Source organism: Ornithodoros turicata, chromosome 2 (genome assembly GCF_037126465.1).
Source record: "Ornithodoros turicata isolate Travis chromosome 2, ASM3712646v1, whole genome shotgun sequence".
Taxonomy (NCBI): Eukaryota; Metazoa; Arthropoda; class Arachnida; order Ixodida; family Argasidae; genus Ornithodoros; species Ornithodoros turicata.
The window spans coordinates 133,323,299-133,342,394 of NC_088202.1; the positions used below are offsets into that span (position 1 = coordinate 133,323,299).

General features: G+C 44.9%; 1 long non-coding RNA gene across 1 annotated transcript in view; it reads left to right on the forward strand.

Moving 5' to 3' along the window:
- Positions 1–18,648, forward strand: part of LOC135384077 (uncharacterized) — an 82,301-nt gene extending 63,653 nt beyond the window's left edge. Inside the window, exons 2-3 of the long non-coding RNA XR_010420232.1 lie at positions 6,925–7,048; positions 18,571–18,648. This is a non-coding gene — a long non-coding RNA (uncharacterized LOC135384077). The remainder of the gene's footprint in view (positions 1–6,924; positions 7,049–18,570) is intronic.
- Positions 18,649–19,096: the final 448 nt, after the last annotated feature.

The following is a 19,096-nucleotide window of genomic DNA, read 5'->3' on the forward strand; positions in this document are numbered from 1 at the left end:
CGGCATTTGTGCTGAATTTGCCATCTTGCGAAAATATTTTTATTTGATTTTAATTAAAATAAATTGAATTTCTTTAATTGAACTCCAAAATTCCCCAAGTCACCCTGACGTTTTTTTTTTTTTTTTTTTTTTACAGAATTAGAGAGCCCTTGGCGAACTTAGTCAGATCCACCAAGAAATCCTCTCAATATTGCAAATGGAACTGCCCAAAAAAGGTCCCGAAATTGAGGCTTCAAAGTTTCGGGTATTCAACGGCGCACCAAATCAGACGCAAGATGCATGGAGAGGGGGACATGCTCCTGCCCCCACGAAAGATAGAAGATCGAATAAAAAAAGAGGACGGGAACAAAGAGGCGGAATCATTTTTTGCGGCTTATCAACGTATGGTGGAATGTCACCCGCCTTGTTATCGGCGCGTCACGTACTGCACGCCGGTTCAGCGATAAATTGTTCTAGCTTCATCGGGGCAGGAGCGTGTCCTTCTCTCCGCGCATCTTTCGGACTGGTTTTGTGCGCCGTTGAACACCCGGAACTTTGAAGCCTCAATTTCGGGATTTTTTTGGGGCAGTTGCATTTGCAATATTGAGCGGATTTCTTTGTGGATCTGACTAAGTTCGCTACGGGCTCTCTAATTCTGTGAAAAAAATGTTAGGTTGACTTGGGAAATTTTGGAGTTCAATTAAAGGAATTCAATTTCTTTTAATTAAAATGAAATGAAAATATTTTTGCAAGATGGAAAATTCAGTTGCCACACAAATGCCGTTTACCCCGTATTTTTCTGTCTCCCCGTTTTTTTATGAAGTCCGAATGACACGTTTTTTGAAACACCCTGTATGTCTGTACAGTTCCCTTAGAAGTCGGCCCAAGACGCACATTCCCCAGGGCGTCAGTCGTGACGTTGACCACATATGTGCGGCCGACAACGCCGAGCTGTTTCACCATCACCACCACGGGCCGAAGCGATGCATTTGACGGCGGTAGTGGTAGTGGTTAAAGGGCCTCAAGGGGCCGTAGTCAGCCTCACAGTCTTGGGTAACATCACGACTGACGCCCTGGGGGAATGTGCGTCCTAGTCCGACTTCTAAATGGAACTGTGCCCACATATACCTGAAAGCGAAGCCGAAAGGAGCCGAAGGCCGCCAACGACCTCGACATTTGGGACGGCTGACACCAATGGGAAGAACGAGTATGAGCAGCTTGTTGCGGATCTAGCTGTGCGCCATACGGCGACACCCCAGTTCTTCCCCGTCGGTGTGCGTCTCCATGGAAACGGAGTTATCGCATCAGAAAGGTCTTCGATAACGCTATTGGCACATGACAACTGGTAAGCAGACAGCGTGGACTAAGACATATGAGTCGAATTGTACGGGGATGTGTTTGGCTTGGTGTACGTGCGGCAACTGGATCACCATGCCCACCGAGCGGGAGAATGTCTGCAGCTGTTTTATTGCTGTGGTATATGACAAAAACGCTCGACGATGATCGATAATCGCTCTCGTTGAAGTGCAGACTGCATATTCGAAGGCTAGTATGAGGCTTGGTATCCTGACGCTGGATTAAAGCGAGACACTTGCTTCTTTCTGGGTCAATCGTGCGGAACCTTGTGTGAGACAGTCCGGCGTTAGTTTGCCTTTCTCATTCACGCAACTCCGAACTCCGCAGTGCATCACTGGTGAACTGTTCGGCAACACACTTAACTGATGTGGTGCCACGACAGATCAATTACACTTTGCCGTGACTGGGAATTAGCGAGTACGTCGGGGAGACGCACAGGTGCGTCACAGCAAACATTTCGAAAAGTACTAGTTCCCGGGGGAACTAGTAGAAAAACTACTATTAGAAAAACTACTATTAGAAAAACTACTAGTAGAAAAACTACTATTTTTGCATGTATTTTCAAACTACTTTTTAACTAACATGCAGTGGTTCAATAAGAAGTTAAACGCACACATCCCTGGTGAACATGGTGGAAATTGATGTTCGGAGGCTGGAACACATAGCAGGGACAAATACATACAAAGCTCAAAGTACCCAAGAAATTAATGATGAAAGAAGGAAGTCACTGAAAAGGTTAGCAGGCTGTAGGACCGGGTCGTGTCCTAGCTGTTCGTGTCCTACAGCTGGCTAGCCTTTTTAAGTGACTTCCTTCTTTCATCATTTACATCCCTGGTATTAACGCAGTTGTAAAATGAAATACAAAAACGAAAACTAACCTCCCGAAACGCACTCTTCGCATATCACTAAAAATGAAAACACTGAAAAACACTCTTCGTATATATATATATAAAACTCTGGAAACCGGGAACCCTTACTCATTACTAAGGCCTAGGAAAATACTCTCGGCAGTTGAATGTACCAGATCGCTTTCTGTTTCTTATTGTCAGTCAGCCGTATAACCTAAAAGCTGTCGTCCACTGTCTGTGCAAGAAAGTCCTTCCACACCACGTTTCTTGTGTCACTTTATTCAATGCGTTGCAGCGAATATTTTACCGACCAGGGAGCACAAGCATGGGTTGTCTAGCGTGTACGACTCTTACTGGGGCTGCATGAGGCAAGAGCATGCCTCTCATGTGAGTCATACGTGGCATACCCTGAAAAGAGATATTCAAAGGAAAGCACATTAGGCAGCGTGTGGATTTCACGCGTGACATATACGCCCGATTCGGTAGCATGTGCAGGTTGGAATTCTTAGAGGGGTGCGAAAACGACAAAAAAAAAATAAATAAAAATTCTGTCTTCGCAGAAAGTAGGACTTTCAATAAGCACTCTGACAACAAATGTATTTTATTTGCCGCTTGTCACGAGACCGCGATGCTCGAAGTAGTGGTGGCGCTGGTTAAAGGGCCCGCCGTTGTCGGCCTCACAGGGATGGGCAATGTCACGACTGTGACGCCCTGGGGGAATGTGCGTCCAGGGCCGACTTCCAACGGCGATACGCGAAACGTACACCAACGGTGTCATCATTGGCGACCAATTAGATCCTCAGGAACAATGAACGCTGGCCGCAAATCTGGCAACAGAACATGTGCTCGCAAGTATGTTGCGTATCCGTGCGTTCCGAACCTAATCTGTCCTTCTTCTTATTTTTTACTTTGCGTTAAACATATTCTCCCCCCCCCCCCCCCTGTCCTCGGTGTTGTTTAGGTACGCCGAATCATGCCTACACTCTTAAAAATTAACTTCACCACATTGCACGCTCTTAGCCAACCATCATCTCGAATGATATCGTTATCTGCCCTGATTTGTTGAAAACGGGAGGCGTACGCCTTTTCTGTGACACTTATGCTGTTCATAATTGTCACAGAAAAGGCGTACGCCTCCCGTAATCAATTTATCTGGGCAGATAACGATATCATTCGAGATGATGGTTGGCTTAGAGTGTGCTATGCGGTGGAGTTCATTTTTAAGAGTGTAGTGCTGTATTTCTAGTTCAAAGCGACGTATATATATTGTAGTTACTAACATTTCAGTGAGAAATGCACTGATGTTCCAACGTAAGTTACCAACCAATCCGTAAATATCTCCATGCGTCAAGTGCACTCTTAAAAAAAAGGGTGTACTTTAACTCCTTTCCTTGCCACATATATAACACCCTTTTGGAGAGTACAATTACGCTCAAAAGGGTGTCTCCTCACTCCCTCAAGGGAGTAGCGTAACACCTTCTCCCTGCCCGGGAGTAATATTACTCTCCAGTAGGGAGAAAGGTGTAATGCTACTCCCTTGGGGGAGTGAGGAGACACCCTTTTGAGCGTAATTGTACTCTACAAAAGGGTGTTATATATGTAGCAAAAAAAGGAGTTAAAGTACACCCTTTTTTTAAGAGTGTGGAGCAAAGCTCGTGGGTTGGTGCAAGAGAGGGTTCGGTACTTTTTTGTTTGTACGTCGATGACAGAGTGGTACTTTGGAGATACAGCACCCGCTACGAAATGAAGTGGCTTTCAACGTAATTGAAATGAACTTTGGTGGGCGCTTTAGTGCTCCTTTAAAAACGATGCCCTATGTTCGATACACCGCGTACACAGAAATTGGAGAATGCGAGACAATACAGTATGGCGCAATGAGAAAACCGATCGGCAGCCATGCAGGCACGCTTGCATTTTCCGCTGTAAACTTTCATTCGCGACTCGAAACGCTTCCAAGTTTGCACGCATTACGAAGCAAATAACATATGGATCGCGAAAAAATGCATGCAGTGCAATTGCTCAATAACTGTCACGCACACTCAACATGGGAACGATGGAGACACTAGCAATGTTGTGTTCGGTTGTTGTAACTATTCTGTGATGGCTCTGTGGTGTCGAAATATTGTGCGTGTGTAGGTACGTGCTTGTATGCGTGACCGATTAAAAATGAATATGAGAATGAAATGGGGTCATAATGAAATATTCTCAGGCTTAAGTTTGTTCTGCAAAGTTTCTCATTGTGGGTGGGAGTCGGGGGAGGGGCAATTTATTAGAACTTCTAGTGTTTGAGCAGCTGCGCCAAACATAAGTCACACTGATTACTCGAGATAAGGAATAAGGCATAAGAAATACTCACCCTTGGCCTAGAGAGAGGTGACAAAAAATATAATCAGAGATTAGTATGCAGCTCGAGTACCTGCTTGGCACAGCCGATTGCCAAGCACGAAATAAAATGAGGTAATAATAATGATGAAATAATAAAGTATTATTATTATTATTAAGTAACAATCTTTTTAGCGTGTCCGCCTGAGCCAGATTGCTTGTTGCACTGGACCCGGCGTCAACGACAAATCGCTGGAGAGTACCATTAATGCCATGTCTGCTTAACTCTCATATAGAGAACAACTCAAAGATACAACAGTTCAATGCAAGATATTAGGAATGAGCCTAGAGAATCATGATAATTAACATTTGTTACCTAAAGAAATGGAATTTCAACAGACACTTTAATTCACTTACAGACTTGACCTCAGTGTAGTCAAACGAAATTGCATTAAATAGGCTCGGCACATAATAGGCACGACAGTAGGTACCATTATACCTCGTGAAAGTGTGTGTCAAAGAAAAGCGGGAGTTTTGCCTGAGAACTCTGCTCCGGACTAATTAGGTTTCAAACCGGTCACACCAAAAATGCTTTAAAACAACAGAGTATCTAAACACAATAATAATAATAATGATAATGATAAAGAAAACAATGACGTCTACACCGATTCCATTGCATCAACACCACTGTTGCTTTCGGTGCAGGAGGTAGTATAGGTAACAAGAGGTATGTGTGTTGCAGGTGTCAAAAGCTTGCGTGAGGGTGGGGTGAACTGATCGTCGACGTGAGAGGCAAAATTCTTGTGGGTGCTCACCATGAAGCATTACACTGGCTTGTACTCTTTGTGGATGGTCATTTTAGAAGGATGGTCCCAGGGAAGCCGAAGGGGAGCTCTTGCAAGACAAGAAATCAGACGGGTATCCTTGCCACACGGCAAATTGAATGTCACTCTCAGAGGCCGATATTCGCACTGAATGACATTCGTCTGTATTGCATCGAGGTACAAAAAAAGAGAGAAAAAAACGTCCTCTGCAGATGATGTCATTGTCGATGATTAAGACACCAGGGCCGAACGGATGAAGCTATGTACATGGACTATTTTTCTTTCTTTTCCCTGAAACTACTGAAACATTAGATTGCCGTATTATTTCGTTGCGTTTTGGACAACACTCAGCGAAGTGTCCCAAACCAAGACAAGTAAGAAGCCTATATATGGTCGATGTGTCAATCGCTCGGGCCCGAGGGTAGTGGTAATAGCGTCAGAGAGTGTGGGAACGAGGGTAGTTCTCTGAAAAACAGCGTTAAGCCTTCGTTCCTTCGTGTGAAAAGTTATCAAATACGTGATGAAATATTGGAGCACAACTTTCCATTCCTGTTTAATTTCTCCTAACGGTTTATCATTGTCTTTCTTACCTCTCTACTGACGAGGGTAGGCAGTCCGAAACCACTCCAGCCACAAAGGTACGCACTTGACTGCGTCGAATGAGATTCTTTTTCTTCGTCTAGCTCGATGCGTCACAAACGAATGTCATTCATTGCGAATGTCAGTCGCTGGGAATGACATTCAGTTTGCCGTGTGGCACGGGTATGGATCTGATTTCTAGTCTGGAATGAGCCCCTTCGGCTTCACTAGTACCATCGTTATTAAAGTCACCCAGAACACAGGGTACAAGCGAATCCCAAGCAGCACAATGTACTGAAAGTCGAGTGCAATAGGGGTGGACGGTATCCGTTTTATCAATACTCTTTACTTTCAGGAGTCTGTTCAAGGCCTTCCACCTACCCGTCCACCCCTATTGCACTCGGCTTTCAGTACATTGTGCTGCTTGGGTATGTAATGCCTGATGGTGAACACCCACTACAACTTTGATTAGGTCTGCGATTAGACTGTAATTAGATCAGACTTACGCCAGATGCTCGCTACTGCCTCAGGGGTCCCATGAGCTAGGTGCGCTTCAAAGGGACCTCACTTATTGCGTCGCAAAACTGTCTCCGTTGTCCAATCTAACTGTCTTCCGTTAACCTAACGGTGTATTCCACGAACTCAACAACAATGTGTCCACTGTCGTCCACTCTACTTAGAACTCGATCCCGGCCGAGGGCGGTAGCAATGTGTGGGATGTAAACATTGCTTCCAGCACCATGTGTTGGAGATTTCCGGCGCACGTCAAAGGAACCCCAGGGGGTCCAAATTATCCGCAGTCCTTCCCAGCGGCACATGCAACGACGTCGTCGTATGTACGTTGTATGCATGTCGACGTACTATAGGCAGACAAACCTTACGTCTAACATCACGGTACCACCATTACTATTACTATTATTATTATTATTATTTATTACTACTATTACTACTTGGAGCTCAGATGGAACACTCAAGATGTTTAGTAATGCATTGTGTGTTTGTCTGTTCGTTTCTAGGTGACTCAGACGTCGGCCAAGACAGAGTGCGCTTCGAGAATAGAAAAGAGGACACTTCAAATGCGCAGTATAGGCTCTGAGGACCCCCGAGCGGCCATCAGCGGAATGACTAGCAGGCAGACCGGTGAGAATGAATGACGTCTTCGATGAGAGATGAGAGGGGCCGGTCTTCGAATAATTATAGTTAGAGTACGTATGTGGAAAACCAAGATGTTAGTGTATAGTGCAAGTGAGAAGAAGGAGGTCTGTCTACTAACATGAGGGGTACAAATCGCTTAGCACGCTGAACCTCATGTGACGAGTCCTGTACGATCTTGGGAGCAGACCTGAAAGCGAGTAGAGAAGGCATCTCAGCAAATTGAAAAGCCTAAATATCCGTCTTGTCTCTCATGGATACACGACGAGAGACATACAAGTGAACGATGCGACAAATCGCAGCTCCCCGAAATTTGCGGCGGGCAGTAGTACCATCAATATTATATCGCAAGATACTACTAACACAAGAGAGACTTGCCCCATGCTGCGTGCCCTGGCAACCGTGCGCAGGGGCGTGGCAGCTGTCGTATATACGCAAACAAGAGCATAGTCTCTCCCGCAGCCTTCTTAACCGACGATTTGTTTAACCAAAGGTAAGGGGAAATGACGGTGGTCATTGCCTTTTCTTTGTGTTTTCCTTGTTGTGTTCGACACCACGCGTGACCTTATCAACGGATACCCTCAAAACCGCAGAACTTTGAGGCGCTCTGACCGTGATTTGCTATTCGCGTCACAATAATAATAATAATAATTTGAAGTAAATTTACGCACTAGGGAAATGTTCTGTTCTCTGGGCTTTTTGTTTTTAATTTCGTCTTAGCGCCGCGAAGCAACTGTGGCTTTGAGCGGCGTACAGATGTGGAGAGAGGAAAACACGAAGGAAAGGGGGACAGGGGTGTTCGGGTAGGCAGCACTAACTTAGTCAACAATGTTCTTCTAGGCGACAACGAACAGAACGAAAATAGAAACGCGACATCGAAACGCTTTCGGTAGAATTGTTGCATAAAATAATGTCGTTTCAGCCTACTCGGGCAATCAGCAGATTGTTAAAGAAGGCTTCCTGGACGTATCAACTAATATAGCTATATAATCAGACTCACTCAACCGATTGAAGACAGCACACAACGATGACGGCGCACGCGGCAAGCGTGCAAGAATACGTCTTCATGGCGTATATAGACTGAAAAGAAGACGAAGTGTATGACCAAGGAGGAAGAGCATTCTGCGGACACTAAATTCTGTTTGGTTTCCTGGTCATTGGTCTACCGACATTGTTTCACCGATCGTTTCACCTGTAGTTCTTACAACCCATAGTTCTCCGCTGTGAATCAACAACTGATGATGAATGGGGAGTTTCATCGCCAGGGGCGATACTCTACCCCATTGCTGATGGTGATGTGGGGAATGAAATAATGAGTCCCTTCACAATAACGTTCTAAGTCCTATGATGTTCAAAAACGAGCTTTGATGGCACTGCATTGGTAGGCTGGATTTGGCCGCTGTGAATTAACTCTATCATCTACGCCGCCGTTTTCAAAACCATAAAAAAAAATGTTTAGAAGTTTGCGTTTCCTGGTTTCGATATAAGCTCTGCTCGTGGTTCTTGAAATGTATGTAAATTTTATTTTTGACCGATCCGGTAATGAAAATTTCTGAAGTTGCTCATGCTGCGAGAAAACGTGACGCCCTTGTAACAATGGGTGCTTTAAAAAATAGCACGTCCGATACTCGATGATTTCCTTCTACCCCGAACACTTGCGAGTTCTATGCTCGCGATCAGGGTTGCGGAATGGGGCCAACAATTCCATTCCAATTCCATTCCGAGGAATGGAGATTTGTGATAATTCCATTCCTTTCAATTCCTCGGAATGAAAAGGTATGGCCAATTCCCACTCCTGGAATGGGCTTGGCAACCCCATTCCATTCCGTCAATTTCATCAATTAAAGCAAATGGTCCGGTAACCGTACTGGCTAGCCCAGCAGCCACCGGGGCGCCCAAACCATTCCATTCCAATTCCATTCCTGTGAAAAACTGCCTACTTCCATCTGCTTCCATTCCCATTCCATTCCATCCCTAGGACAGTTCCCGCCATTCGATTCCAATTCCATTCCGAGCTGTGATAAATCTGGAATCATTCCGGAATCATTCCAACTCCGGAGCGGCAACTCCGCAACCCTGAACTCGATCTTCGCAACCCTGTGGACGATCCTCATTCATGAAACGAATATCAAGTTCTTCGTACAAAAATATTTGAACTGACTTTTCAGATTTTATAAAGAACCATTAAATCAGTGACGCGCTACAATACTTTGTAAAGCTGGTGTCTAAGAAAAAGAAAAGAACGCGGGTAAATACGAACTAAAAACTCTTGAAATATGCATCCAATACGCACAAAAAATCTTCGAGATATGCAATAAACGCCCTTAATATATGCAATGTTTTTCTGTGTTCTTGGTATCAAAACAATGCAGTGAATGCATGTTTGATAAACTCTAAGCAGATGATGGGGTAACTTCGCCAATCGGCGGTTACCGGGGTGCAAGGATCATCCCAATGAAGGCCACTGAGGGTAAAGACGGCACCGAACACTGAACGCCACACCCGACCGAAACATCAAAATATTCATAGAAATATTCGAGTATGATCGGAATTTTTGTGGAACTACAACAACAACATAGATGAATGGATGATGATGATGATGATGTGGGATGTTTCCCTGCGTTGAGTGCAGGACCCTACCCCATTCCAAAAACGTTCGCATGAAAGGATGACGAGGGAAGGAAATCCCTACAGTTCGTGAAGGAGGCCAGTGGAAGAGTACCCAAGATATTCCCGAAACCCGCAAAATCTGCCATGATAAAAAAAAAGGAAGGAGAAGGAGAAAGCTCTCGTTCCTGCCTATCTGAAATTAAGGCAAAGTATGCACTATGCATGCATTTTCATGCGAAATATGCCAAACGTGCCTTGCAAAACGTGCACTTATGCATACCATGCAAACCTTCAAATCTGTTGCAAATCGAGACCGAAGCCGTTTTTTTTCGTTAACCAGATACGAAATCATATCGAGCAAAACACATGCTTTTGCATGGAAGTATGCGCTAAAGTCCTTTCACACATTTCGTGAAAAACCCTGTATTGCCAAAGCGTAATAGAAGATGCGTACTCACCGTGATACGGATTCGTGCCAAACAGCTGGATTAAAAAGCGGGGGTTTTTGTGGTTCATATTTGACGTAGGTGGCAATTTTAGCCCATTTGTCCAAGTAGGTTAACGACCGCTCCAATGAACTCGTTTCACAATCCCAGAGAGTGACCTAGATTTGAGAGTAAGGTGTGTGTATGTATTGAATTTCGTGGAATTCTGTTGGAGTGATGCACACTACAATTTAATAGGTCGCACCTGGTACGCAAGGACACAGGCTAACGGAGCAGTGTGTTCACCAAATTTTTGAACTACTTTCATGATCCGGTTCAGCAGATATATCAAGTACTTTTCGCCAATGTCGTTACTACGGCCGGGTGTTTAATGTCCGAGGTAATTCATACATATACAAATAATCTAGGCGGCTATGTGATGCTGAAAGCAGCATTAAACGTTATCTTTATAGGTAGGATTCCGCGTTTTTTTGTTTTATATGTTTTTCTTTTTAAATTCCGCGTTAGTGCCGAGACGTAACAACTGCCATGGGCGATAAACAGAGGTGAACAGATAGAGACAGAGAGAGAGGACAGCATATGAAGGAGAGAGGGACAGGATTGTTAGTATGCGTCCTGTGCCGACGTCAAGAGGAATTGTGCCGATATTCGTCGAGTAAGTCCACTGAAAAAAAAAAAAAGGGAAAACCTCACACAGCACAACCATGGGTAGAATTCGAACCCACCAGCTCTCAAGGTACTGCTTCGGCTTCCGCGAACGAGGGGGTGCCTTTGCCAGAACGGCCATGCCACTTGTTTAATAATTATAGAGGTGTGCGTGTGTGGCGGGGGGGGGGGGGGGGCGACGTTGTATGGACATGCGGTCTGCCTATGTAGACTTGGGACACGTTGCTCGGGGGAGAGGGAAGGGGTAGGGAGGGGAAGGAGAAGTGGAGGCCCCGTAACTTATTTGCTGCTGAACAGCATGGTCTTAAGCGGGATCTGCATACGGAAGGTTTTTCTCGACGCAAAAGCGCCGCGCTCCGCAGTCGTGACATCAGCCCGACGGACAACCGCCGAGCCCACCCGCAGACGACGATTTAACGACGGTTCCTTGCGCGGCATCGGATATGATTGGCCTTCGGAGCCCCAAGCGGCGTTCTCTGTCACGAGCAAGAACATAAGTGAGGGTTTCACGTTTAGAATATAAAAGACAATACTGCATGCGTATAACTTGGCAACACAAATCCACGAAGACGAAAAAGAAGGCGGTGAGGACAGCCCTCTCATTTTGTGAGACCGTATAGGCCTTTCAAGGATAGAGGCAGACAAACTGTCACAAGAATCTGGGTGTTTCGTAGCCGGGACGAGAGGAATGTTCATCTGTTCTCAGTTGTGTTGCCCACTTCGTTCGTACGCCAACTTTGTCGTCTGCTACTTTCATTATCGGTTCACGCCGACGCGAACACACCTGCTGTGCTTGCGACCGCTTCCTGCAGGCACCGCCTGATCAAGGCCGAGGAGTCACCTCCGCCGTTGCCTCAAGTACCCGCTTACTCCAGACGTCCGCGAAACATAGGTCTGCGACTTATTGTTATCGGAGCCGAGAGGAAAACCGTCGAGACCGCGACGTTTTCACGTCGCGAAAACTCCGTATGCGGGTCCGCCTTTACAACCGCCCTTGAAGGTCGACCACAAAGAAAAATTTCAACGAAGCTATTTGGAGGAGCTACCGACGATGGAAGTGATCACGAGTATCATGAACTGAAAGTTTATATGGGAACTGCAGCATCTTTGTGAGAATATCGCAAAAAAAAAAGACGAAAAAGCTCCCTCTTGCTTGTTTGTTTGTTTGTTTGTTTGTTTGTAAGGGAAAAAAAAACGTGGAGACATTGAACTCGTTGTAAAAACATTTCCAACGCCGTATACCGCTTTCTGAGTCGCTTGTATATCCGCACTGACGCAGTTTCGTAGCAGCCTAAACTCTCTTACGATATTACGTCTTAAAGGGACTATGAAACGATTTTTTTCTTCGTTTCGTTCGAAAGGAGACATTTTCTGAGTCTAGAACCGAAATTTTACTTTCGTCGCGCGAGCGGATTTCTCGGGAGCGAATTTAAACGGAGCGGCGAAGGGAGGACAGCTGGCGCCGCGCCGTGACGAGCTGCCGAGCGGAGACACAACGGGTAACTTGACGCGACCACGGCCGGCTCGGCAACACGTCATCGTGACGTGTTGCCGAGCCGAGGAATCCCGCCAGGAGCATGCGCCGTAGGATCCCGCGTATGCGTTCATCGGGAGTGGAAATCTCCATGACAGCAGCTTTCGCGCGATCGGCAGATTTCGGCAGTGGCGGCAGCCACAGCGCGAGCTCGCGGCATTACTTGCCATTGTGCAACACCCGTGACGTAACGGGGAACCGAAGAGCGGTCCGTACAGTTACACCATCGGCAGGGAAATATGCGCGGGAGAGGAGGAACGCGGAAGAGACATTTCCAGCGCGCGCTCCTCGCAGAGTGGAGCGATTTCGTCCGGAAAAATTTGTGGCATATTAGTTTCTCTGCGGGAAGAACAGTTTCCATCGAAAAAAAGTATGGGGGTTCGGGAAATTTCATAGTCCCTTTAATATGCCTTCAAGGGTTAATTACAAAGCCCGGAAGGTTCCCGTCAGTTCAAGAAAACGCCGGAATAGGGTGAGTGGTTTTTCATTTTCCATAATTCGCAGCAACAAGTCTGTAAGATAAAAAAGTTTGACACGGTTTTAGCACTCGGTTTTTACGTCACCGAAAAAAGTTAAGGCGTGTACGCCGTGCAAGCGGCATTCTCCGCGAAGCTGACGAAAAATCGTTCTTTATTTCGGCTAACCGTGTACTTTGTATCGGTGTTTTTAGGAGCCATGAGTCAGCCAATCCCACTGAAGTCTGGGTCCCAGTGTTAGTTTTTCCCTTGACATGCATCTGCGACCTGTTACAGCGCTTGTCCTCGTAACAAAAATGCAATGCCACAGAATTCAGAACACAGGTGGCTGCACAAACATTTCCACAAAGAGTCTCTCGTGTTCATCCAGTGCGGAATTAGTCTTCGAGCTTGCCCAAGCAGCACGCCAATATTGGTCCAATACTGGACCAATATGGGCTGCCAAGATTACCAATATTGGTCTAATATGGGCTGCCAATATGGGACCAATAAGGGGAGAGCAACCAGACTCCATACTGGACCAATATGGGTTGCCCGTATTGGCAAGCCCGTTTTGCACCAATATACCGTGCCCATTGCCATTTTGCCATACCAAGCCCATTTTGCACCGTGATAACGCCAACGGGGAGTCCGTGTAATAATAAAGCATTATCCTGTATAATATCCACCACTGGTATTACTTCTCTCGTCTTTTTGCTTACTCATTTCTGCAGATCTTCTTATTGATCCACATTGCATAGCGTTGCAAAAGCAACACTGCATCGCCCTAAAAACGAAGAACAGGTGCTACGCCCGTCCTGCTGAAGGACCCAGTCCCATGGAGGGAGCTGTCCCACGGAACTGCCAATGCCAAACATCCCTTACACTCTAAAAAATAAAACTCCCTTTTAGGTGTAATTGGGGTGTATTTGGGGTGTATCAATTGTTTTACTCCCTTATTACACCCTCAGGAAAAAGAATACACCCTGGTTTTGGTCTGAAATGGGTGTAATATGTGTATGTCCCGTTCTGCAGGGTGTAATTTCGAGAATTGGTGTGAAAAAGGTGTATTGGCCATCAAATTTCTAACGTTTCGCTACGACAGGCCTGGCAACAGTGTGCTGTTTACTCTGTGTTCTCCAGCTATGGCGGTTGGAGTTAGTTCTGGAAGTTTTCGTGTTCTTTGGGGAGGTCGTTTTGTGAACTACAGGTCATTTGACCATCTGAGTTTAGTATGACACTGCAAGGATTATGGTTCTGATCTGATGGATTAGGATTCTGGTCTCGAACGGATGCAAGCAACAGATGCGCCGTGCCCATCGGATCGAGTAACTTGTCCGAGCGTCTTGCTGCAGCGTGCTGTTTGGTAAGTGTTGTCGGTGTGTGCGTTGTGTTGTCGTCGCGCGTCACATGTGGTCGTTAGGCAAAGTCAAGGGGTATACGTAACAAACGAAGTTGGTGCAATTTGTGGTAGCAAGTAAGGCAGCTGGCAAGAGTCACAACTCAAGAGGCGAGAGGTAGCGGGCAATGAAACCACGAGGCCACAACCCTCTGATTTCCCCGGTCAGATGTGCTGAGTCAATGGCTGTGCGCGTCTTCTGAACAAGGCCCTGGCAAGTTTGCGTGTTGGCGATGTCAGAATGGTGTAATTGGTAATACACTTGACCAGAAATCAGAGAGGTATGGGTTCGGGTCTCGCTACCGACACTTCGCTGACCCTTTACCGATTGCAGCTTTGTAGGGACATTGGTCTTTTAACTACACTATGATTGTGTGCTTCTTAATTTCTACGTTATTTTAGTATAATCATCTGATTTTTAACTAGTCACAATATTACCATGGTTTTGGCGTATTATAGCTTAAGTTGCTTTTGCGCCAATAAATTCAATCATCATCATCATTTATCGATTGTCTTACTTTCTCTCTTGAGCTGCTTGCATGTTGACGAGGGCTGTGTTTCTCTAGCCTCAGCTATCTGCGTAACTGTCATGTAATTTGTATTTCGCCCTTAATTTGATTAAGACATTTCACAGTTCATTTTTTCTTTCACTACAGAGGCAGGACTTCTCTTGGCCTAACCGTAATACCTTCATCTTGGTCGACATGTTGGTGGACACTTTTATGTTTTGTATTGTGCGGTGACTATTGGTGTTGTTATTGCAGTGCATGCAGTGTATTATAGGTAATCCGAATAAAGAATATGCCTGTTATTTTAACCGTTGTGTTTCTGTTGCCCTCGGCATAACACCCTTACTGAAGGGTGTTGTCTTGCCTGGGGGTGTAGACATACACCAAAAAGGGAGTCAGTTAGGGTACCGCTAGATTACACCAAAAGAGGTGTTCAGAGAACACCCTTTCTGAGGGGTGTAGTTTTGCCAGAGGGTGTATATATACACCAAAAAAGGAGTCAGTTAGGGTATCGTCAAATTACACCCAAAAAGGAGTTATATTTTTTAGAGTGTAGAACCCTACATTAGGATCCCAACGGTGTATGAACCCAAAATTGCCAACCCGCTCCTAGAGTACAAAGGGGCGAAACACTTTCGTGACGGACACGGACATACGCCTCAGCAGTTCACACCAGTGTTGGGGATTTGTGGAAACAAATCAGATTTAAATCATATCCTAGCTTTACTGATAATGCTAAATCAAATCCAAATCAAGTCCGGATTTCAAATGTTGCGGCAAATCAAATCGTTCTGAATCCGGATTTCTATTTCGGATGCTAAATCAAATCCGCGTTTAAATCCGGATTTGTCAAATCCATAACCAAATCGGAGCGGATTTAGCCAGAACACTTAAATGAAAGGTACAGGAATGACCAAGAAAGGCAAATTAACGCGATGCGGCGTATGCAGCACCACTGTGCTGCGAGGAACAACGGCCTACAGTTGGGCCTCGACTGCGGCTCTAGCAGACAGCATGTGATATTTCAGCTGTCCGGAAAATGAACCAGCCTCCGAACACGCGGAAAGAGGGGAGAGGACTATTGCGTGCGTCAACAAAAGTAGGAGGGGAGTCCATGCATGTGCAGCTTGCTTTTCTTGAAATGGTGGGATCCACCTTCACTGTGGGCACGAATCCGCTCAGAAAAACGTGATTCAATCCGGATTCAAATCCTTTCAAGAAAACGTGATTCAATCCGGATTCAAATCCTTTCGGTTGAATGTGATTCAATCCGAATCGAAATCCCGCAGAAATCTGTTATCAAATCACAAATCATATCCAAGCTTTAAGCATTGCCGCAAATCAAATCCCAAATCAAATCCACCTTCTTTCCTGCAGGCCTAAATCCGGATTTAAACCAAATCCTCATATTCAAATCCCCAACACTGGTTCAGACTGCCTGCAGCAACTTGAAAGCACCTAGCGTTACATCACTTACTATCAAACATTGTGTTTCTTACTTGACCTGCCGCAATTCCGTTGTCATTAGAGGGACCAGCGATATTTTAGCACGAATGAAACGTCCGATCCGAGTGTCACGCATGCGCATTAGATGTAGGACGCGTGATTTCGGACAAACGACCGCGCTCTCAGTCGGTTCGACCGATTGGTATTGGCATCACGAAGCAAGATGGCGGCTGTTTGCAGCAAGTGGAACGTTGAGTGGTTGAGTTACAGTGCACGTTACAGTGGGATTGCCTCGTACGTTGTCTCTTTCGAACAATGTGTGTCATCTGTGGGAAGTTGTTGAATGTAACGACTCGTTGAATATGCATTTCACACGCTTCAACGTCCAATCTTGCCGTGCTGCTTGGGCACTTGGTACAACACGGTTATGTACCATTTTCTGCATTTTCATTCAATATGGGGCCCATATTGCAAAGCTTGAGTCAATATGGGGGAAATTTTGGCAAAACCGGTCCCATATTGGACCCGTGTCGCCAGTGACCAGCCAAGATGGGTTCAATATTGTGTGCTGGGTTGGTGCTCACTGTGTAGCAGAAAATTTTCGCAATAAACTTCTGACGTTCACTTAGAATTCTAATATGTATACATTCCAATACTATTGCATTCTAGTACTACTCCGGGCATTGATCACAGTTCTGTCAATATGATATTCGCACATACCTTGAGGTCGCAATTATATTGAGCAGCTAAAAAGGTCGAGCGAACGCCGAATTGAAGCTGATGTCGTAAATCGGCTGTTACATTTGTTTTCATTCAAAAACGAGAAAAATTCTCGCGAATAGATGTTAGTAGTTCAGTACGTCACCGCAGATTCCTTCAACAGAACAGAAGTAGGAGCATGCAAATGCTGAATTAATACGACATTAGGTGAGAAGAGTGTTCACATACACCCTCAGCTACAAGCAGCTTGGTTCTGGAATTTCACTAAACCTGGGCTCGACCTTTGAAGTGATATGGTCTTAAAATTACAATGGAACGATTTTTCTTAGCTTTCGGTTGAGATAAGAGGTATTTCTGTACATGTAACCGAACTTGTCCCCTCGGCAAGTGAATGATTTTTCTTACGAGGAAGTATAAAAGAAGTATCGAAGTTATACGAAGTTATACACCACACAACGCAGCACAATTTTAAAACGGAACAGTGACAGTTTTCGCGAACCACATTTCGGAACAGTTTCTATGGTTATGACAGTATTAATTTTATTTATAAAATACTACAAACCCTAAAAGGGCCCAAGTAGGAGGGTCACAGAAAGTCCGAAATAATTTATAACGAGGCATATATCACATCATGCAACTGCGTTTAGGCCTTTCACAAACGCCGTGACCGAGAGGTGTGAGACATCAGCAGATCAGAGATAATTCCATTCTTCGAGGGTTCTATGAAATTACGAATATTTGAAGCAGTTAGCCCTGCACTGCAATGCGTTGAGTGTGCGCTGGTGTTCTAGCTATGTTGTTCTGGGTACGTATGGAGTGATGTTGTCTTGAGATGGATTCGAAATTGACCATTAAGTAATTGAAAAAAGAACTAGATCCTATGAGTCTTTTTACGTTCTTCCAGCGGTATTAACATACTCCGTGCGTAAAGAGAAGTAATTGAGGTGTGACTTGAAAATAAAACGTAACGATCTCCTTTGAACGGATTCAAGAAGTCGGATATTCGCTATGGTGTAAGGGTCCCAAACAACATCACTATATTTCAAAATAGGACAGACTAATGTTCTGAATGTCGTTAATTTAGTATCAGTCGTACACTCACGAAAATGACGTTTTAGAAACCATAATTTCTCGATAGCCTTCTTTGTTATGTATTGGATGGGCTTATTCCAGTGCAAGTCTGACGTAAGAGAAAGGCCCGGGTGTTTGTATTCGGGGACCCTTGGGAGATTCATTGAGTTAATATAATAATCAAAGGTGAGCGGTTTCGTTTTACGAGTGACACTCATAACCACACAATTGTTTATGTTAAGAGGCAACTGCCATGTTTCACACAAGTCAGCCATCTTCTGCAAACAATTATTTAAACATGCATACTTATCACCGCCATTGATCTATTTACACAGTACACAGTCAACGGCAAAAAGCTCATTTTAAGATCAATACCCATTCCTACATCATTTATGAGAATTTAAAAAAATCAAAGGACCCAGAACCGAACCCTGGGGAACATCGGATGTAACTGTTACGGAGGACGAGTCGGCGTTACTCGCATGAACAAATCGTTTTCTACTGTCAAGGTCATTGGAAAACCAGGTAAAGAGCTCATCGCATACAATTTCTGTCAACTTTAATAATAATTTAAATGCTTTGAATGCTTTAGTGAAATCGTATGGAAGCGTATGAAATAAACCTAAAAATTGTATGTTTGTTGTTCGATTCCAGGCCTGCGCTTCATGTGACATGACGGCAGCTACATCACCAAAGCCCGTCCGACGTCGCTTGTAAGACCATTCGCAGCGCAAAAAGAGTCTGCAGATTGTCACGCTTTTTCTGCGTTAAAAAAAGCCTTTCGAAGTGTATTGTTTTGAAATATTTTTCGTCGAAATTAGCCACGCAAGAAAAGGCGTTGCTCGGTTAGAAAATTTGCTGTAATTTCGCTCAGAGGGTGCAGAAAGTTCGTTTCTAAGGATGATCATACAGAAGGTCATCACACACATGTGGTTGTAATAGTTTATTATTTGCATCTTGATGACACAAGGGTCATAGAACACAACTCAGCGTTACACAGATGAAGAATAAATATATTACGGTATCGAATAATTGCGTGACTTATATAATAAAAAGAACCACATACGTACAGTGCCGGGTAAAAAGTTTAGGGAACACGCTCTCGCGCAATCCTTCCCCAGGGTGACACAATTGCAGCGAACGGTACCGTACACACTTGCAAACAGGTACCTAGCCATAT